The sequence below is a fragment of the Geotrypetes seraphini genome, chromosome 3 (assembly GCF_902459505.1).
Source record: "Geotrypetes seraphini chromosome 3, aGeoSer1.1, whole genome shotgun sequence".
In the NCBI taxonomy this organism is placed as follows: Eukaryota; Metazoa; Chordata; class Amphibia; order Gymnophiona; family Dermophiidae; genus Geotrypetes; species Geotrypetes seraphini.
Genome location: NC_047086.1, coordinates 348,789,647 through 348,812,175, shown reverse-complemented (window position 1 = coordinate 348,812,175; position 22,529 = coordinate 348,789,647). Strand labels below are relative to the sequence as shown.

Below are 22,529 nucleotides of genomic sequence, written 5' to 3'. Positions count from 1 at the left end.
AAACAATAAAAGAATCTCTTTGAAAGTCGGTATAAAATGAAATTAAAATTGACATTCATTTGCGGTAAGGCCGGGACCGATGATGACGGCTTCCAGTACACATCGTTGCTCACGCTGACCTTCCCCCTCTTTATCAAACAATCAGAAGGGAGCTGTAAAAGAAGATTTAAAAGCACTGTTTGCAAGGGAACTGGTCACGTGCTCGACCAAAAGTGACTCGCTTTATTGCACTCGCTACTTAATACTGTCACCTCAGCGCAGCAACTCCCACGTGACTATTTGGAAGCCGGGCGCGCGCTACCTGAGAGGAAATGTGTTCTGAGTTTCCAAGGGCTCTAGACCAATGGGAAGGCACGGTGCTGCGGCGTCACGGCAGGCAGAGCGTGGTGTGACTACAAGCAGGTCTCGAGCGTGGTGCATGAGGTTATGCTTTCTAGGCGGTTGGAGTCAGTGCTGCCGGGATATTCATCTAGCTAATCAATCGATCGATTTCATTAGGCTGCGGGGAGGGAGCCGGATCAGGTTATTTAAAAGCAGTGAAAATGTTTTTCCATAGTATGAGAAAAAAGTAGGGTGGTTGCTGTGTTAATCTACTTTTATAGTTGGAAATGAAAATAAGATGATAACTTTGTTTTATTGGATTACCAATCAGAGATGTAGCCAAATTTTGGGTGGGCCACTGGTCAAACTGAGTTGGCACAGGTGGTCTACACATCCCCCCCCCCTCAGCGCCAACTTATAAAACATTAAATACTTGAGCAACTGGGAATCCTCAAGCCTCACCTACTGCAGTCCCATAATGCACCATTATGAGATTGATAGAAATCCAGAACAGGGTAACTTTCTGCCACTGTCACCCTACTTCTTCCCTGCTGCTCCAAAGGTACTCATTACCTTCATGTGGCCTTGCAGAAGAGCACTGGTTCTCAACTACCTTATCTCTTGGAGGCACACCTTGCCAGAATATCACTGAAGTGTCCAGGAAACCTTCTACTCAGTGCTATCACTTCAAATGGACCAGATTTTCTGCCTGGTGTGCACTACATTCTCTTGAATCTATCACCTGTCCACTCCCATCCATCTTGGACTACCTTCTCCATTCCTCTCATTCTGGCCTAAAAACCAACTCTGTTTAAGTACATCTCAGTGCTATCAGTAAGACTGCTTTGTTCTTTTTAACATGGACTTTTTAAACCCTACTGATAGAATCTGGAGACCACATGTACATGGCTCATGGCAGGTAGAATGGATTTTGATCTTGTATGAGATATTTTTTTAAGCTTGTTCTAGCATTTTTGAAAGAAAGGTCCATGGCAACAGCCCAGTATTTAAATGCACATAACTTCTTTGAAAGCTTCCTTTGATTATATTTATGGACATTAGTAAAGTTTTGCATTGGTTCCATTGGTGTTTAATTTCTTTTGGGGACTCTATGCAAATTTGTGGCACCATATAAATACGCTGTGCCAGCAAGCTTGTTTGACTTATTTTGAAACAATTCTGGTTGGAGACTGTGATGGGTGCTGCTTTTACATTAATATTTTAAGAGCTTATGTGGTTTTAAATCTTATAAGGTTTGGATTACTTTTAGGATGCTCACTGCTGTTTTTAACCATTTTTTTAAAGTAATAAGCAGATTTTACCAGCTGGTTAAACTGGATTTTAAGACCAATTAGATGAGTTTGACTTTTCATCACACCTAATATTGTCAGCTATTCATGGCTTTTAAATATATCCATGCAATTTTAGTTTTAGCATATTTATAGTATTTATCGTGAAGAGTTTTTTAAGTTCCATATATATTTATTGCCTTACTAATATTTATTGTGAATATGAGTTATTTTATTAATTCATTCATTCACTTAGGGCTCCTTTTACAAAGCCGCGCTAGCGGGGTTAACATGTGTGACTTTTCATCACGCACTAACCCCCGCGCTGGCCAAAAACTACCGCCTGTTCCGGTGGTTTAGCACACGCCTTTGTAAAAGGAGTCCTTATTAATGTATGCATGTATATTTGTATACAGTATATTCAAACTTTTATAATTTAAAAACAATTTTTATGATTGTACTAACATGGTTTTATATATGTTTATTTGCAGAATTTTATTAAACCCCTGAAATAACCCTGGGTGAAACATGACGATATTGAGCATCAGTTTTTAATTGGAGCATGACATGTAAATAAAGTCTAATTTGAATCTTCTTGCCAGTTAGCATTCTGTTTGTCTTCCATGTTAGCAGATGGGAAAGGATTGCAGGCAAGGTTTGATTGTTTAGGTATATTTATTTTGTATACGTCCAGTCCTGTGTTTTTATTGTTTTATGGAAATATTGGCAGAATATAAATTTATTAAATAAATAAATTGGGACGAGGGGAATCTGCTCAAAGGTTTGAGGAGAGCTAAGAATTTTTTGCCATAGGCACAAGCCTGCTAAACCTTGACATCAATTTAGATGTAATTTGTAAATGAGCTGAAATTCTCTGTGTTTAAAAGTCACTGTAGGATGTGGAAACTTGAGTTTCTCACATGGCAGCCAGTCCTGGCTTCCAGCTTCCTGTATGGTTTTCCTGTTTCTCTTAAACATTGTCCTGACATCTATAAGAGAAACCAGAAGCAACCACTGTCCACCATAAGTTAAGGGCTGTTTCCTATCTGAATAATGGCTACTGAATCTCACCATGCCCCCTCCCACCTCCTTTAGCTATCATGTGACAGTTTTATTTTAAAGAGGGAATTTCAGCACAGTTGAGTCATTATGATGTAGCACCATCCTGCCAGATAATAACAGACAAAAAGCAGTGCTGCAGTTCCATATGGGAGATGCAGGTTTGTTCCCTAGACTTAGCGCCTCACCATTAAGCTAGCAGGAACTGGAATGTCTATATGCAAATATCAAAAGCCTAAGAAACAAGATGGGACTGTTAGAATATATTGTACTAAATCAGGGGTAGGCAATTCTGGTCCTCGAGAGCCACAGGCAGGTCAGGTTTTTAGGATATCCACAATAAATATGCATAAGATAGATTTGCATCTCAAGGAGGCAGTGCATACAAATCCATCTCATACATATTCATTGTAGATATCCTGAAAACCTGACCTGCCTGTGGCTCTCGAGGACTGGAATTGCCTACCATTGCACTAAATGAAAAGATAGATATAATAGGCATCTCTGAGACCTGATGGAAGGAAGATAACCAATAGGACACTGTGTTCCAGAGTACAAATTGGAGGGGGGAGAGGGGTTACACTATATGTTAAAGAGAGAACTGAATCAAACAAAATAAACTTTTGGCATGACATAGATGGCAGTGTGAAATTTCATATGTGAAGGGAAGGAATATACAAGTAGGGCAGTGCTACCGTCCCATGGGACGGAATGAGCAGACAGATGAAGAAATGTTTACAGAGATTAGGGAAGCTGGTAAATTGGGCAACTGTATAATAATGGGTGACTTCAATTACGTAACACTATCAATTAACCTTAAAGAGAAGGAAGTGTTTTCAATTCACCTTCAAACATATACATACCTCCATACACGCCATACTGTTTGTTAATGCTTTTTTATAGGGTCTGATTTGTCCTGATTGAGGATTAACTGTGAACTTAAATGTTGAGATTTGTCTTTTTATTGTATTGTTTTTTAGGCATTATGTATGTGGCTGTACTGTAAACCGCCTAGGAACTAGACGGTATAGAAATTTTAAAAATAAATAATAAATATAGAAGTGTACAAAGGTATAGGTTCCAGTGTGCAGACTGACATATGACAAAAAAGATTGTGTGACTCATTTTGAAGAAGATGTTTCATTGCTTGACTGCTGAACACAACTAAGTTAATGTGATAACTGGGTTTGCTATTTTGTGAAGCATATGTTAGTTTGCCACACCACTTGTGCCATTCTTTTCTTGTGGATTTTGTGTGGGGAGCTTGCTTTTTACCAATTCTTGTTTTAGATTAGATGGCTGATGAAAGGCTAACACAGGTGGAGCTGAGAATATTTCTTTTAGTAATTTATCTTCTTGAGTAATGGTTGGACATCTCATACAATGATGGTGTAAAAATCGATTCACTCGTACACGTTCAACACCACTTAGGATTTTATAGACTTCAATCATATCTCCCCTCAGCCATCTCTTTTCCAAGTTGAAGAGCCCTAACTGCTTTAGTCTTTCTTCATACGAGTTCCATTCCCTTTATCATCTTGATCATTTTTCTTTGAACCTTTTCTAATTCCGCTATATCTTTTTTGAGATACAGCGATCAAAATTGAATGAATTCTGAAGGTGAGGTCACAACATGGATTAATACAGAGGCATTCTTAGTCATATTTACCATCCCTTTTCTAATAATGCCTAGCATCTTGTTTGCTTTTTTGGACGATGCCACATATTGGGCAGAAAGTTTCAGTGTATTTTCTACGATGGCATCTAGATATTTTTCTTGGGAGCTGACCCTTAAGGTGGACCCTAGCACCTAGTAACTATGATTTGGGTTATTCTTCCCAATGTGCATCACTTTGGATTTGTCCACATTAAATTTCATCTGCCATTTGGATGCCTAGTCTTCCAATTTCCTAGGGTCTGCCTGCAATTTTTCACAGTCCACATGCATTTTAACAACTGTGAACAGTTTAGTGTCATCTGCAAATTTAATCACCTCACTTGTTCCAATTTATAGATAATTTATAAATAACACTGGTCCCAGTAACTGAGGTGCCATTGCATATTTTGAAGTCATCTTCCTTGACCTCTTTGAACCCCCCCACCCGAATATAAATGATAATTAAGATTTTATCTGCATACCGTGTGCTTTGTGTTTTTTAATTTTGTGCTTACCATTCTGTATATGAAAAATGGATGGAAGAAATTGCATTACAATTAGTATTATTCTGAGGGTGGGGTCTGGGATGGAGCTTGGGCGGGGGTACTCAGTTGATATTTGTTAGACTTAGGGAGTACTTGGCTTGAAGAAGTTGAGAAACACTGATTTAGGGCACCCTTTTCAGACTCAGTTGTGATTGAAACAGACCTAGATAAAAAATGTACTTTTTGCCCTGGACCTTTTTTCTGTTCCATTATCACCAAGACACATCCAGATTGTAAGCCCACCCCAAATAAGCCTCCAATATGCCCCCTTACTATTTGGATGCACTCAGTGAACAACTTCCCAATATTCCTATAAAGAATAACTTACACTGAGCAGCAGTTAGACAACCAGGAAAGTTATTGGGGTGTATCATCATCTATTTTGATTGAATTTTATTTATACCCATCTATCTAAACTAGAGGTTCTCAACCCATTTCTTGGGACCACAGCTAGCTAGATTTTCAGGATACCCACAATAAATATTCATGGTAGAAATTTGCATACAATGGAGGTAGTGCATGCAAATCTATCTCATGTATATTCATTGTAGATTGGAGTGGAGGAGTAGCTAAGTGGTTAGAGCACTGGGTTTGACATCCAGAGGGTACTGAGTTCAAATCCTGCTGCCAGTTGTTCCAGATCAGACTTATTTTTCGGACACAAACAAATTCAACAAATCTGCAGTAGGGATGCAGTGGAACAAAGACGAAAGAAAAACTGCAAACAGATGTACAAGATGCAGACAAAGTTTATTCAGACAAACAATTTGTTGCATACAAATAAACCACTTTTTACTGATTGTGGTACCCAACATACATCTTCATCAGGGGTCCCAAAAAACTGGTTTCAATGGACACGCAACAAATTTGCCTGATCTGTATTCTGTGACGATGAACGTTATGCTGCTTTGTCGATTGCCCTTTCTTTATATCTCTGTGCAGAATCTTAACTTTTAACAAGTGGTGTAGAATGGCTAAGAGTGAATCAATTTTTCACTCGTTTTCAAAAAGTGCAGTCAATGATATTACATGGGATAGTCAATGGGATTACATGGGAATACTTTTAAAATAAATAGGAGGAAATATTTTTTTTTACTTAAAGAATACTTAGGCTCTGGAACTTGTTACCAGAGGATGTGGTTACAGCGGTTAGGTTTGAACAAGTTCCTGGAGGAAAAGTCCATAGTCTACTGTTGAGACAGACAAAGGGAAGCCACTGCTTGCCCTGGGATTGGTAGCACAGAATATGGGTTTCTGCTGGGTACTGTGACCTGGATTGGGCACTGATGGAAACAGGAGACTGGGCTAGATGGACCCAGTATAGCTGTTCTTTTGATTCAAAGCTGGCTTAAAATACTATTACTTTACTATGTCGTTCCCTTGTGCCTAAACTATTTGCCTCTCTGCATTTAACGATGATTCTAACTGTGACTTCTCTATTGTTCACTGTTCATGTCTTGTCTATAGCACAGTCCTTCTTTCCTATTGTTTGTTTAGTTGTGTAATATTTTATTAGATTTTTCTTTGTTTTTAATTATTATGCTGCATTGCAACCTAGACCCTTTTGTCTGCTCTGGTCCTGGCTCTTTATTTTAATTTTTGATTGTAAAGTGCTTAGATATGCCAACAGATAGTGCATAGTTCATTTTTATTTGATATGCCACCATCAGGGAAAAAAACCCTAGGATAAAGGAATATCTGGAATAAGGTGAGAGGTGAATAAATATGATAGAAAAAATCTGGCAAGATGGCAGAAGATTGGACAGAAAAACAGAACCAGATAGTGAGAACGACATCAGGATGTGAGTATATACTTCTGCTTTGGACATAAAATCTTAGGAAAAAAATCTTTAGAAACTTTGCTGATCAGCAGATGCTGACAAATAGATATTTTCCTGTATTTTTAGTAACATGGTTCTAGTTACCTCAGTATCCAGGTCACAGAGTGATTCTCAGTCATTTTTACAGAAAATGAACTTGGGTGCATGTAGGAGAGGAGCATGCCTTAGTGGGGAAGGGGCTTGGGAGGCAAAGGCATCAGCTAGGAGGAAGAGGGGAGGTCAAAACTGGTGGGTAGAGATACAGACTGAGCTGCTCTATGTGGCCAAATCTGTTGGCACTTGTTTTCTCCTTAATGAGACCACTGCTTATTCTTTGCAGCCTAGTGTCTTTCCTGTGGTTGTGAGGGGCCTCCGTTGAAGCAAGGGCCCCCAGTCATGCTTTGACAGCACCTTCATTAATCTGGCAACTGTGTGTAACAGTTAAAGGCTCTGTAGCGGCTAGTCATTTGAGGGTCAATATTCAAAGTGATTTAACGCCAGAAACAGCTTATGGCTGGTTAAATTTCTTGTTCAGGGTGATCCACTGAAATTCAATGGCACTTGACCAGTTAGTGCCATTAAATATAATCACAGACTGCTTTTGGATGGTCCATGGGCAAAGTTGGCACGTACACGGTTAAGTACCGATATTCAGCACTTAATCACCTAATTTTAGCGATCAAATTGGACTGAATAAAAGTCAGTCCTATCTTTATGCTGTATCGCTTAAATAGTTAAGTGCTGAATATCACAGTTAACTGCATAAGGTCACATAACTTAGATTTTCAATGCCAGTGCCTGGACATGACCCAGCATTGAATATCTAGGAGTAATGCTGCCAATGGCTTAAAAAAATTTCACAGCTACTAGCTGAATATTAACCCCCCTCCCACACACACACACAGGACATATTTGGCTTCCTGCTGTTGCCCACAACAAGTGGTAAGACTAATAAACCATCACCAGGATCTCTTCCTGCTTCCACTGTACTGAAAGGATGGAAAATATTTAAAATCCAGAGCTGGTGGGAAATAGCAAGTTGACTGTGATACTCATAAGTTGTACATTTCTCCAGTGACCCTTGCTGCTCCTGTCTCTAGAACCGTGGTTCTCAATGCAGTTTTGATACACCCAGCAGTCCAGTTTTCTGGATTTCCACAAAGAATATGCATGAGAGATATTTTCATATAATGGAGGCAACACTTGCAAATTTCATACATATTCATTGTGACTATCCTAAAAACCTGACTGGCTGGATGTATTACAAAGACTGGGTTATCTACTTTAGTGTGGAAATCAGAATAGCCATACTGGGTCAGATCAGTGGTCCATCTAGCCCAGTATCGTATTTCCACAGTGGACATTCCAGGTTACAAATACCTGACAGAAACCCAAATAGTAGCAACATTGTATGCTACCAATCCAGGGCAAGCAGTGGCTTCCCCCATATCTGTCTTAATAGCAGACTACAAACCTTTTCTCAAGGAACTTGTCCAAACTCCAGCTACGCTACCCAATGTTACTGCTTCCTCTGGCAATGAGTTCTAGAGCTTAACTATTCTTTGAGTGAAAAATATTTCCTCCTATTTGTTTAAAGGTATTTCCATGTAACTTCATTTAGAGTCCCCTAGTCTTTCTAATTTTTGAAAGAGTAAAAATTGATTCACTTTTACCCATTCTACTGCACTCAGAATTTTTTGGATGTTAATTGTATTTCCCCTCAGCCATCCCTTCTAAGCTGAAGAGCCGTAACATCTTTAGCCTTTCCTCATACAAGAGGCATTCCATCCCGTTTATCATATTGGTCACTCTTCTTTGAATCTTGGCTAATTCCACTATATCTTTTTTGAGATACAGTGACCAGAAATGAACACAGTATTCAAAGTAAGATTGTACCATGGAGCAATACAGAGGCATTATAAAATTCTTGGTTTTACTTACCATCTCTTTCCTAATAATTCCTAGCATCTTTTCTAAAAAAAAAATTTTATTTATAAGATTTTCAATTTTTGATACAAGCATTGCGTTTGCAAATTGCTACAGATCCAGAAATTATATTCAATGAAACATTAAATATCTCTTATTTAGTCCACAAAAATAAGGATCAAGAAAAGAAATAAACTTCCAATCAGAAATAACAAAAATTAACTTAAGGTCACAGCATTAGATTCCCGAATTACAGCCAGATGATAGGTCATACATCACTAGACATGGTTACCAACCTTTCTTTTGATCCAATAAATTCTAAAAGTTGTTTAGGCTCAAAGAAAGAAAATTCTTATCTTGGTAAGATACATAACACTTTGCAGGAAATTTAACAAGAAATGTAGCCCCCAAAGCAAGAGTTCTTGGACTCAAGGACAAGAACTCTTTCCTACGTCTCTGGGTTTTCTGAGCCAAATCTGGAAAATCTTGAACATTAGAGCCTAAAAACCTATCATTTATATGACGAAAATACAAGCGAAGAATAAATTCCCTATCACTCTCCAAGGCTAGAGTTAACAGCATGGTAGTTTTTTGGGTGACAACCTCAAGGGAGTTTTCCAGAAATGAAGACAAATTCATGTCCACTGCTTTATCTACTGGAATTTCTGTAGGAGTGTATTCCCCTTGTGGCGTCTTTATATTCAAATAATAAGCTCTAACAATTGGAGGTAAATTTTCTGATGGAATGGCTAAAATTTCTGGTGATATAATAGGGCACTTTGGAAAATTCAAGAATCTTAAATTATTTTTCCTCAGTTAATTTTCAAAATTCTCCATCTTACGGGAAACATAAGATCTCTCTTTAACTAGTTCCATTTGCACCTTCTTTACTTCATTCAAATTATTTTCTTGTTCCTCCAACTTTTCACTCGGATTAGTTAGAAGTACCCCCTGTTGTTCCACCTTGGAAAAGACAGTTCCATAGTCTGTTTTAATAGTAGATAAACTAAATTTAAAGTTGGAATCCATGACTGATATGGCCTGCCACAGCGCTTCCATATCTATTTTCTCTGGTTTCTTCATCTCCCCAAAGCTGATAACGTTCCCTCCCGAAGCACCTCTTACCTCCTCCTCTCTGATGCAGGGAGACTTCTGATGATTCCCATCTCCACCTTCTTCCAAAGAGTTCAGTAAGGATGTCCCTCCTGTACTGGGGTCGGGCTCTCCCTCTCAGGGCTGCCAGGCTCCAAACATTCCCTGCACTAGAGTACTTTCAGGTTGGGGAGGAACCAGCCTCTGCTGAGGGATTAGCGAAGCCCGGCTCACTGCACTAAGGTCCCCCGAGGATTCTGGGTTTCCCCCCTAAAGTAGTTCGTGTCACTTCACCTGAACGAACAAAGACGCTAGTAAGCGTCATCTGGACCAGCCGTTGAGGGGACTACACCGCTGGAGGGGCAAAGCGGGGAACTCCCTTTCTCTTCCCCATATCGCTACCAGGAAAGAGAGTCACAATGCGGCTCCAGGTGAGACGAGCTGCACAGCTTGTTCAGGCGTCCGCTCCTGACGACATCTTGATCCTTTGTCCTAATTCCTAGCATCTTATTTGCTTTTTTAGCCGCCACCGCACATTGGATAGAAGGTTTCAGCATATTATCTACAATGAGCTTGGACGGCAACTTCAGCATTTGGAACCTAGGACAATACCAGACTTTACAGTCTATGGCCCAGAAATATCAAAGAAGAGACAAGTTAATGTAATCATGCATTTTTTAATGAGCATAACTTATGGGCAGACTGGATGGACCATTCAGGTCTTTATCTGCTGTCATTTACTATGTTACTATGATACCGATGAGATCTTTTTCTTGAATGCTGACCCCTATGGTGGACCCTAGCATTTGGTAACTATGATTTGGATTATTCTTCCCAATGTGCATCACTTTGCATTTGTCAACATTAAATTTCTTCTGCCATTTGGATGCCCAGTCATCTAATTTCCTAATGTCTTCCTGCAATTTTTCACAGTCCGCATGTGTTTTAGCAACTTTGAATAGTTTAGTGTCATCTGCAAATTTAATCACAGGATACAAGAAATTAATTTTAAATCTCCCTGCTGCTTACAGAATGCCTCTTTTTTTTCTTCTTCCAACAGTGTATTTAGTCTGTTCTGGTCCCAAATGAACCATGAGGTGCTGAGCTGATTGGTACGACTCCAGATTGCCATCTATTATATTTCCTCTGGATTACTCATTCTGTAATTGCCTATTCTAAAAGTAAGCAGGTTCAAGTTAGGAGTCATGTAATGTGCAGTGAGTGAACAGACATCAGACTCTTGAACTCCTATCCCTGGACTAAATATCTATCACCATTTGCTGTTGCCTACGTGGGACATTTTTTTTCATTGAATAATCATTTTGATTAAACTAAACCTTAGGCTTATATACCGCATCTTCTCTATAACAGTAGAGCTCGGCATGGTTTACAAGAAAATTAGAAAGGAGAACAGATAAAATATGGATTTGGAATAGTATGGGGAGGAGCGGAATTTATAACTTTGAAAATAGCCAAGTTTTCAGATGTTTTCGAAAATGGTTGGAAAGAGCCCAGATTGCGCAGATGAATAGGAAAATTATTCCATAGCTCAGTAATTTTGAAAAGTAGAGACTTCCCTAATTTGCCCATGTAGGTAAGGCAAGGACAATTACATTTTTGAGTAGATCTGGTAATGTCAGATCTTACAGAATTCCAAGACAGAGGAATTAAAGGAGGAAGGATGCCAAGCAAGATCTTAAATGTTAAGTAGGCACATTTAAAATAAACCCTGGAAATTATAGGAAGCCAATGAAGCTTTTGCAGAAGTGGAGAGACATGATCAAATTTACTTTTTGCAAAGATCAGTCTAGCAGCAGTATTCTGGATCAGTTGAAGTTTTTGAAAGCTTTTCTTGGTCAAGCTTAAAATAGACCGAATTATAATAATCCAGCCTTGAAAGGATGATTGATTGAACAAGGACAGCAAAGTGTTGATGATGGAAACAGGATCTCACTTTCCTCAACATATGGAGACTAAAAAAAAACATTTTTTTACCAGAGAATTAAGATGGTTGGTGAATGAAAATGTTGAATCTATGACAACACCCAGAACTTTACTTGAGAATTGAATTTGTAGTGAGGATCCTGAAGGCAACAGAATGGACGAAGGTAGCTGCTCTAATTTTGGGCCAAGCCAAAGTAACTTTGTTTTGGACTCGTTCAGTTTCATTTGTACAGTAAGGCCCCAAGACTGAAGTTTCATTATACATTCTATTATATTCCCAACGAGGTTAGTGAGGTTCGAGTCAATCTCAAGGAGAACAAAGATGTCATCTGCATACGTAAATAGTGTTTTGCAGGGGGATAAACAGAAAAGTTTCAAAGTAGTCATGTAGATGTTGAAAAGAATAGGTGATAAAGGTGATCCCTGCGGGACTCCGCATAAAGGCTTCCAAGAGGATGACATGGTGCTGTTTATATTAACAGTATATGAGCGAGATCGTAAGAATTTTGAAAACCAGTCTAAGACTGTGGAATCAATACCTATCTCAGAAAGTTGGTAAATCAAAATATCGTGGTGAATGACGTCGAAGGCCGCCAATAGATCGAATTGTAGCAAAATTGCAAACTTATTGCACGCTTGCAATTGCTGAACCTTAGAGATTAGTGAGATCAGTAGAGATTCGGTACTGAGATTAGGTCTGAATCTAGGATGGCAAGATAAAAGAATGGAAGATCTCTCTAAATATGATGAAAGCTGAGCGGATATAATAGACTCTAACATTTTGGTCAGAATATAGCTATAGATCGATAGCTAGACGGTGAGGATAGATCTAAGTCAGCTTTCTTCAATAGTGGGGGCAGAACAATGTGACCCATCTCTGCAGAAAAAAGACCTGATTACACTAACTATATGGACAAATATGCATTGAAAGAAAGAAACCAACAAAAAAAGCAGAAAATATGCTAAGCAGAAAACAAAACCAAAACTGCAGTAGAATGTACAAGGAGCAGGAATTTATTAAAAAGTCATAAAAACAAGTATAACATGCATATAATAAAAAATCCAAAAACTGGCCTTTGGCCTCGATGTGCCACGTTTCATTATATCATCAAGAAGCTAAATAGTAGGTTCAAAAAGACAAAGTCTTTCCTATGGGTGTTAGTCTCTTTAGAGCTCAAAATGTTGAAAGGAAAAAAATCTTCTACCGGGGGTATGTGTTGGTTGGCAGCGGGAGAGATTGGGCATCTCTCCTGCTACTGGGGGGGGGGGGGGGGGGTGTTGGTTGGCAGCGGGAGAGATTGGGCATCTCTCCCGCTGGTGGTGGGAGAGATTGGGCATCCCCCCTGCTGCCAAGGAGGGGGTGATGGAGGTGTGTTTCTTGGTAACGGGAGAGAATGGGCATCTCCCCTGCTGCCAAGGGGGGCTATAATACACGCACTCAAGAAACATGCTTTTACTACTCCCATTTTTTTTTTTTAAAAAAAAAGGCAATTTATGATTCTTCCCGTAACACAAGCCACAAGATGCACTTTTAACAGTGCTGCCCTTGTACCGGCACCCCTGGACCAGTCACTGATTTTTGTCACTAAAAGCCAACACCGCTCTTGGAGAATAACTGTGATTTTTAAGAATCCACTAGAGTGCTCATTTCAATATTCAAGAGCCCATTTACATGGTAGTATCGGATACTGCTAGAAAGCTCGCTAGAGACCGTGATAAGCCGTTTTGATAATCCACCGCTAAAATAAAATGTATGTAGGCTAAACTGCAACCAGTTTAGCAACTGCGTTAAAGTTTTGAGAATCTGGCTCTTGGTCTAAAATTGCTTTGTCTCTTGTCTGCTCCTGATCCAGCTGCTCCATAAAGCAGTCCTTGATTTCATCGAGGAATTTTATCTCCCTAGCATGCCCTGATGTTACATTTACCCAGTCAATATCAGGATAGTTGAAATCCCCCATTATTATTGTGTTACCCAGTTTGTTAGCCTCCCTAATTTCTGATAACATTTCAGCATCTGTCTGCTCATCCTGATCAGGTCCAACGGTAGTACACTCCTATCACCGCTTTTCCCCTTTACAGACACGTATGTACTGTTTCACATCTTTGAGGGATGGGGGGTCAGTGAACATTGGGGTGTAAGATGAGGTCATGCTTTCATCCCTCCAATGGTCATATGGTCAGTTTGGGTACATTTTTATACTTTTTCATCATTAAAACAGGTGTAGCCTCAAAACATCCAAATTGTGCCCTGGATGTACTCTTATAATGTTCCATTATTATAGAAAAACATCCAAATCATAAGCCTGCCCAAAACATGCCCCAAACACCCCCCCCTTTAGATGCAATGGAGGCAAATAGCTTAAAAATCCATCTACAAAGTGGGTTTCAAAAATAGCGATTTGAAAAGTTTGGTGAGAAAAATGTCCATCTGCCCTTTTATGCTTCTTTTTGGATATTTCTCTTTTTTGAAAATGAGCCCCTAAGGGACCTAGTTATCAACTTGTTATTTACCACTATCTTGTACAGTTTTAGCACTAGGAGCAGAGGAGTAGTCTAGTGGTTAGTGCAGTGGCCCGAGAACCTGGGGAACTTAGAGTGCAGTGCAGACTAACCCCAGTTCATAGTAGCCAGCCATTATTAAAGCAATCTATATGGATTCTAGTTCCCGTCTCCTTTTAACATTCTGCTATCCCTTACAGACCTCTGCTCCGGAGCAGAGAGGAAGGTTCCTCTTTATCTCTTAACTCCAGGAATTTCTCCCATACCTACTGTGGGCAAGCAAAACTCAAAAACTCCAAAGAGTTCCATAACAAGTCCCCTTCATGTCAAAACTCAATGTCCCAACAAAAATCAAAAGGCTGGAGCTGAACTTCATTACTTGGATTATCAGCACATTTCAGTTAAGGTCCAAAATAGATAGCAGATGCTGCAGACCTGGAACAAAGCTCTCTCTGTGTAATCACCTCCCAGGGGCCTCTCAACTCCTCCATGGATTCCAATTTCCAAGGGACTAGTCAACCTATTCACCCCTCTCCCAGCTGTCAGAGTTGCATCTCCTATATTCCCCCTAGGTGGCATGCAAGCACCTTCCAGAATTTCTCTTAAGTCTAACTCCTCTCTGGGCTTCAGACTTTCAGGGGATTAGAGCAGTTTACTTATCTTCTTCCATCTGTCAGTGTTACCATTTTCCCATTCTGCCAGGGATACCATTTCCTGGTGTCCAGGGCAAATCCCCCCCCCCCCACCTACCAGAACCCAAGTGTGCTGCTCTCTTGAATCTCCCAGCTAGGTTGATACCTAACCAGAGATTGTAACCCTGAGGCTTCCTAGCAGCGCCGATGACACCCAAAGGTTTCACAATATGTATATTTCTAGACTTTCAGTCTACAGATTGCCAGTCTCTATTTTTGTCCTTGATGTTGAATTCAGCTTCACCACTATCTTATTGGATTGATATCAGTTTCCTTGGACTCTCTCCTCTTCAAGATTGCTGTGTTTGGATTCCTGTATTTCTGCCTATTCGGATCAGTTACTCTACTAATTTTCTAATGGCCACCAGCACCCAAATGAATAACTTAAGGGGAAAGTGGTCTATGCAGGTCCTGCCTGAGATTATCACACTCACCTTGACCTGTGGGTACCCTTCCGAGGTCAAGGTGAGTGTTGATTACCTTGACATCTGGGCAGCAGAAGACGATGCAGTTTTTGAACCCAAGTCTTCACATGTGCACTACACCATGTCAGAACATCCAGACTGGCCAATAAATTCCAAATCTCATTAACACTTGAGAGGATGTAGTAGCTTCTGTTTTACCAGTGGGAATGCAGTGCAGTTTTTAAATCCTGTATGCTTGGGAAAATATAGTGTGATCAACCTGCACTACCTATTGGTGTGCTGCTAGAGATTATAAATATCACACACCCGTCTGCTGTTCAATATTTTCCTGTGCATTTCTGGTTCAGCAGATGGAAGACAGCAGACTCTGACTCAGTGCATTACAGTAAGTGTTACTCAAGTGTTATTCTGAGTATTTGTAATTGAACAGTAAGGAAATGAAGCGATGCAATCAGTGAAAGGCACAAGAAAATCTCAGCCAGAAGACTAAAGGAAATATGCTCTGAGAAATCCTGAGGCTTGGTATTTGACTTGCTGAAACAGAAACTTTAAAAAAAAAATTTAATATCTAATTTTCCATTTGTGTGTCACACAAACTTGCGCAGACTCTAGATGACTTAAAGTGAAAGGAGAGGGAGGGAAAGGTAGGGAAGGACAGAATGAAAGGCTTGAGAGAAGGGAGGGATAGAAGCAGATATGGATTTAATTGTCGAAGAGAAGAGTTTTCAGCTTCTTCTGGAATAAGGTGTGGCTAGTTTCCAATCCGATTGCTTCTGGGAGGTCATTCCAGATTTTTATTCCCAGGAAGGTAAGCATGGAGTGGAAGATTCACCTGGAGTGGAGATTTTTTGTGGATGGCATGTTTAGTTGAATTCTATTGAGGATTCTTCTAGAGGTGGACCATGCCATTGCGACTAGTTGGATAAGGGGGGCAGCTGAGTTTCCGTGAAGTATGTGGTGTAGGATACATTATACTTTTAAGTTTATCCGCGATGGTATGGGTAGCTGCTGCAATTGTTTGATGTAGGCTGAGATCAACTCATATTTCTTTAGGTTGAATATTAGTCTTATAGCTGTGTTCTGGATGAGCTGTAATCTGTGGATTAGAGTAGTATTGATTCCTGAGTTAGCGGAGTTGCAATAGGTAACTTGATGTTGACTTATTTGGATTCTGCTTTTTAAAGTACTTTTTACATTTCCACTTTAATCTCTCTATGCACACAGTGTTTTTTAAAGTTATTTTCTGTAAATTGTCATGTGTGAAGAATGGACATTTTCATATGGAGTTCAGCTTATGAAGTCTACAGATCCACAGAATCATCAGAAAGTGCCTTGAAAAATTATCATTGTCATGAGCAGGAAATACGATGAATGCTTTCTGCTGAACAGTGTAAACCAAAATGACACTGTGAATATTACCAAGACAAATGATTTTATTTTATAATAAACTGTTCATAATTAAAGACTCATTTTTTAATCCTCTTTTCCTGCTTTGATGATAGTTAGATGTCATCAACTCATGCTCAAGTCCTAGCGGCTTGATGAATTACAGATCTAAAAAGAAATCGGTTTTGTGCTAGTTTGGTAAGGTCCTCTAGCATCATTCCCATGGTTGTTTTCATTGTGTCCAGCTATCTGGTTGTAGGTTGCCCTTTTCCTTCAATCATCTCAAACATGATGTCCTTCACTAATGCGTTACCATATGGGTCCAGAAAAAGGAGAACAGATTGAGACATCCAGGTTTTACTTCCATTGAAAGCAATGGAAATAATACCCGATGTTTCAATCCATCCTCCTTTTTCTGGAGCCATATACTAGCCCTAATTCATAACTCACAACTGGATGTGAAACAGTAGCAAAAACAAACCAAAACAAAAAGCTGGACAAGGTCAAAGAGAACAGAACTTGCCTTGTTGCAAAGCTGTGTTAGTAAGTCCATCAACAAATTATTTAACAGTTCTAGAATCACACTTGAAAAAACTTTTTTTACTGGAATTTCCCCCTCAGTCTCTGCAACAGGCATGAGCTGTCCTGGATGTGGCAATGTGATAAGAGACAATTGAGTGTCATGTGAATGGACAGTGGACTCTTGGTGAATTCTTCACTCAGATTTTCCAAAGGTCAAAACTTAGAATTTATTTTTAGGAAATCATAGTGCTTTTTGAACAAAGTTCCTCTTTAATAATTTGCAAGTAAAAAAACAAAACAACCAACCCTCAACATCTGTCAACTCTGAGAAGTTGGTACTAAAGTCATAATAGCAAATGGCGGATTGTAAAAACTTTGCACAGAGACTCACACTAGCTTTCTTTTTAAGGAGGGAACATGTTTAAAAACTTCACCCAACAGTTTGCATCTAGGCTTTGCAGTTCCTGCATACTGATTTTTGCATCTAACATATAGCAAATGAAAAACTGCACTACCATGTTACCCCGAAAATAAAACACTGTCTTATATTAATTTTGGGCTCAAAAGAGGCACTAGATCTTATTTTCGGGGTAGGTCTTATTTTTTTTATGTACAATGATTATCTTTCCTCTCCACCATCCCAATTCTTCCTATTACCTTTCTCTCCCCCACATGTGCAGTATCTTTCCTCCCATCTCACCCGTCCCCTTGTGTAATATCTTTCTATCTTCCTTCCTCCCTCCCATCCATCCCCCTGTGCAGCATCTTTCCTCCCATCTTACCCATCCCCTTGTGCAATATCTTTCTATCCCTTCCTCCCTCTGTGCAGCATCTTTCTATCCCTTCCTTCCCCCTTGTGCAATATCTTTGTATCCCTCCCTTCCTCCCTCCCTCCTATCCATCACCCTGTGCAGCATCTTTCCTCCAGTTTCACCCATCCCCTTGTGCAATATCTTTCAATCCCTTCCTTCCTTCCTTCCTTCCTTCCTTCCTTCACGCACCCCTCCCCCCATCCGAACCCTGAGACTAAAATACCTGGGAACAAAGCAGCATCACGCCTTTCTCATGCCCAGGTGTTGCTCTGCCGTATCACCGATGATGTCATCAGCAATACAGAACGCCCGGGCGTGAGAAGGTCGCGATGCAGCCTGTGCTGCTGAAGCTGCCATTTGTTCCCAGGTATTTCGGTCTCACGGTCAGGGTTCGGATGGAAGGGTCAGTGGGGAGCACAAAGGGGGGGGGGGGGAGCGCTGCTGCTGGCAACTAGGACTTATTTTCAGGGGTAGGGCTTATATTAAGACCTACCCCGAAAATCATACTAGGGCTTATTTTTTGGGAAACACGTTATATGTTAGTAAAAGAGCCCCCTAGCTGCATTTAGGATTATTCCCTGAGTGCTAAAATCTAAGTACACTACATCTAGCATGCTCCCTTGATTCAACTGCCGGTCTCCTAGTCACATTCATCTGGCAAGACCTGTCTAGTAAAACCATACTGTTTCAGATCCTGTAATCTGAATTTCAGAAATCTCGCTTTTCTCTGGATGGGAATGAAAGATAACACATTGATTGTAAGTTGTAAGTGAATGTGTGCCAAGAGTGACAATGTAATGTAATGTAATTTATTTCTTATATACCGCTACATCCGTTAGGTTCTAAGCAGTTTACAGAAAATATACATTAAGATTAGAAATAAGAAAGGTACTTGAAAAATTCCCTTACTGTCCCGAAGGCTCACAATCTAACTAAAGTACCTGGAGGGTAATAGAGAAGTGAAAAGTAGTTAGAGGAAAAATAAAAATAAAATAAACATTTTAACAAGACAGCATTGATCTAAATACTTTGGAAGGTAGAAGAGAGGAGAGAAAGGAATAGAAGCAGAAGGGGGAGCCGTTGAACAGTAGAATTCTGGAGAAATTTAAATGATAGAAATAGAACAATGCATGGTAAAGTACTGTATGTTAACAATATCCATTTCTTGACCCCCTTAAAAGGATATGCCCTGGGTATTCACTCCGAGTCCTTGAGGGCTGCTAATGTGTTAGGTTTTCAGGATATCTGTACTGAATATACCGTATTTTTTGCTCCATAAGACACACCTGACCATAAGACACATCCTAGATTTAGAGGAGGAAAACAAGAAAAAAATCATTCTGAACCAAATTGTGTACTAATATATACCAGCCTCTGCACCCAGGCCCCCTCACTCCCTGCCAGTCTCTGCACCCAGTCCCCTTTCTTCCCTGCACTACCAGGCTATGCTGGACCAACAGGAGATACAGCTAATCAAACCCTAATTCAGGGGTGCCCACACTTTTTTGTAATATAAAGCAGTTACTGTACCTCTTCCCAAGTTTGGCCAAACTAGTCTTTAGTCGAGGGACACAATCCCATGTCTGGAGAAGAACCTTAAAGCAGCCCTGCTTTCTGAAAATACTTCTCAATTATTTTAGACCTGGCTACCAATTAAAGCCTGGCTATAAGTGATATAACCCACTACTAAGCAAAGTCAGGAGCTCCTTCATACCAGCTCTGAGAAGCAGCGATTGCTGTGGATCTGGTTCACAGGCTCCTTGCTCCTCCTCAGGTGCTCGGGCAGACTCCGCTCTTTCATACCTGGGACAAACTCGTTAGAATCCCATTGCCACTGCCTGGAGATTCCTGGCTTCCAGCACCCAGGAAGATGCAGGGCTTGACAGAGAACGTGAGCAGAAAGTGAAGGCTTTCCACCCCCAATGCTCCTCACAGCCCAGTGTTCTCGACTGGTCGCTGTAAGAAGGCGGCAGCCACCGTTTTATTAATATTTGATATATCGCTTAAGCATATTACAGATCTAAGCGGTTACAATTAAAATACAGATACTTAAAACTTCCCTATGTGTCCCAATTATTAAGTAGTAAAAATATAACAAAATTCAATGATAAAAAATACTAATTCTAAATTATTTTAAAATATAATAAAAATAATTTTTAAAAGGGGGAAAAAAAAGAAATAGAATAAAATTAATCACTACCATCTGGCCGCAGCACCAACAAAATGGCAAAAGAACAAGATGAATGTAAAAAAAAAAAAAAAAAATCAATAAACCAAACAGGTGAGAGCAAAAACCAAAATAATAAAAACAAGCCTTAAGTCCAGTCTGAGATCTGCTCAGCTCAAGACATCTGTGCAGAAGTCAGGCTACAGGAAACCAAAACCACTCACAACAGAAACATCCACAGACATCCAGCGAACACAGTACAGCAGGCCAAAGACAGCGGCAGAGAAGAAAGGAGGCAGATCATCACCGGAGATTCCAGCAATGATGACTCCACCCGTCAGGAAACAGCACGCAACTACCGCCAACCGAGCACAGCATCCGATGGCACAGCTACCGCCAGTATGTAAGGGAGCTGAAGTGAAGCCATCTGCAGGGAAGTGGCACAGCATCCACCCAGTGACAAGACCAGGTCCCAAAGAGATGAAGCTGCCAGCACAGCCCTCGGGCACAGCGCAGTCTCGTCGACACTGCAACTGAGCCACACTGAAGTTGGATCCCTGTCACTCTCAATGGAAAAGTTGAGGAGGCCTGATCCAGAGCCATGTGCCAGTGTGTCCAACACTCTCCACCTGACCACTGACTCCAGGAACTCCTCCCTCGAACCCCAGCTCCCCGCCGTCGCTTGATGCGCAGCTCCAAACGCTGACCCAGGAGCCATAACCTACCGGGCTGCCAATCTACCCTGTTGCCTTCCCCGCCAGCCGCTAACACAGGCCAGGTGGCCATGGCCTCGCCTAACACAACAGCAGCAGAGTCGGTCTGCACGCAGCATGCAACACCTGTCTAATCCACCCCGGAAGACAGCCCGGACTGCAATTACCATGGAGCCACACTTCTGGCAGCCACCCCTACGTTGACAGACACCCGAACCCAAACACACCATAAAACACAGGCCAACGACCTGTGGAAGCAAGCTGATACACAGAGCCGAAGCTGAAAACTGCCTCGAAGGATCAGGAACAGGTATTGGGGGGGGTTTTGTTGGGTTTTTTATGTGCTATTCGCTACATAATATGTACCCTTATTTTCTCCCTACTTTTTGTGGGAAAAAAGTGTTTTATGGAGCGAAAAATACTGTACATGACTTTTCTTTCTTCATTGTTGATCTTTATGTGGACTTTCTTGTTGGCGGTAGTCATGATTTTGGTCTTCTTGATGGTCAGGTACAAAACAAGGCAAATTATCGACCCACCTATATTGAAGACCAAAGTTGATTCTATGATAGATTCCTGCAATCACAAAGAATTTATAGTCGAATGGCGCACACTAAGTGAGAAAATCCTGGACGAACTGGCACCAATAAAAATACAGAACAGTATCAGCAGACAAATGGTTCAACAACGAACTTCTCCTACTCAAAAGACAATGCAGACAACTCGAAAGAAACTGGATAAAAAAGAAACCAGGAACACACAAAAACAGAAAGGAGAAATCTGACCAAACAATACAAAACCAAACTAAAGGAGAAACGGAAAGCATTCTACACCAAGCAGGTAGGTACGGAATCTCAAGACATAAAAAAACTATTCAAGCTACTCATTGACACCAAACCCCACCTAGCCACCAAGGGAAACCTCCCCCCTCAGCACCACAATTGGTAGAATACTTCAAAAACAAAATCACAAATGCCAGAATCTTCTTTGAAAACACCCCAAACCTACTGGACAAAGTCACACTACAGCCCACAGGAGTTGGCCGCAGCAGACAGAACATGGACCGACTTTCCAATACAATGGCCAGACCTGAACTGAATCTATAAAAAAATATAGCCAGGTAGCATGTTACCTTAACAACTACCCCCCTTACCTGTTAAAAACCGCTTCTCCAAAATTTCATACTCACCTCATGAACTGTATACAATCACTGTTCAGAGAGGGTCAACTCCCACAAGAGGTCAGTGAGATAATCATCACCCCAAAGCCCAAAGGACGCAATTAACCTCCCCTCTAACTATAGACCCATTGCCTCAATGCCAATATATGTAAAACTAATGGAAGGCCTAGTAGCACAATACTTCACAAACTACCTAGAAGGCAACAACCTACTTTACCCCTCACAATCAGTATTCAGGTCCAACTACAGCACAGAGACACTACCAGGGTCTCTTCTGGACACAGCCTAAGCAAAAGAAAGAAAATACTGGCCATACAACTAGACCTTTCAGCTGCATTTGGCCTAGTAGATCACACTATCCTATTACAAATACTGGAAGCAATAGGAATCTCAGGCAGGGTTCACACATGGTTCCAAGGATTCCTGCAAGCTAGGGACTATAAAGTCAAAACAAATTGCAAATCAACAAAACAATCTAGA

The 22,529-nt window shown here is 40.6% G+C and overlaps 1 long non-coding RNA gene across 2 annotated transcripts; it reads left to right on the top strand.

Annotated features, from left to right (window-relative positions):
• Positions 1 to 94: 94 nt before the first annotated feature.
• On the top strand, positions 95 to 21,701 carry LOC117358217. 2 transcript variants are annotated; one of them, XR_004538968.1, is made up of 3 exons: positions 95 to 522; positions 2,102 to 2,179; positions 21,380 to 21,701. It is a non-coding gene; the product is annotated as an uncharacterized LOC117358217 (long non-coding RNA). The 2 variants fall into 2 exon arrangements; XR_004538967.1 differs by lacking the exon at positions 21,380 to 21,701 and adding an exon at positions 6,542 to 6,672.
• The last annotated feature ends 828 nt before the right edge of the window (positions 21,702 to 22,529 follow it).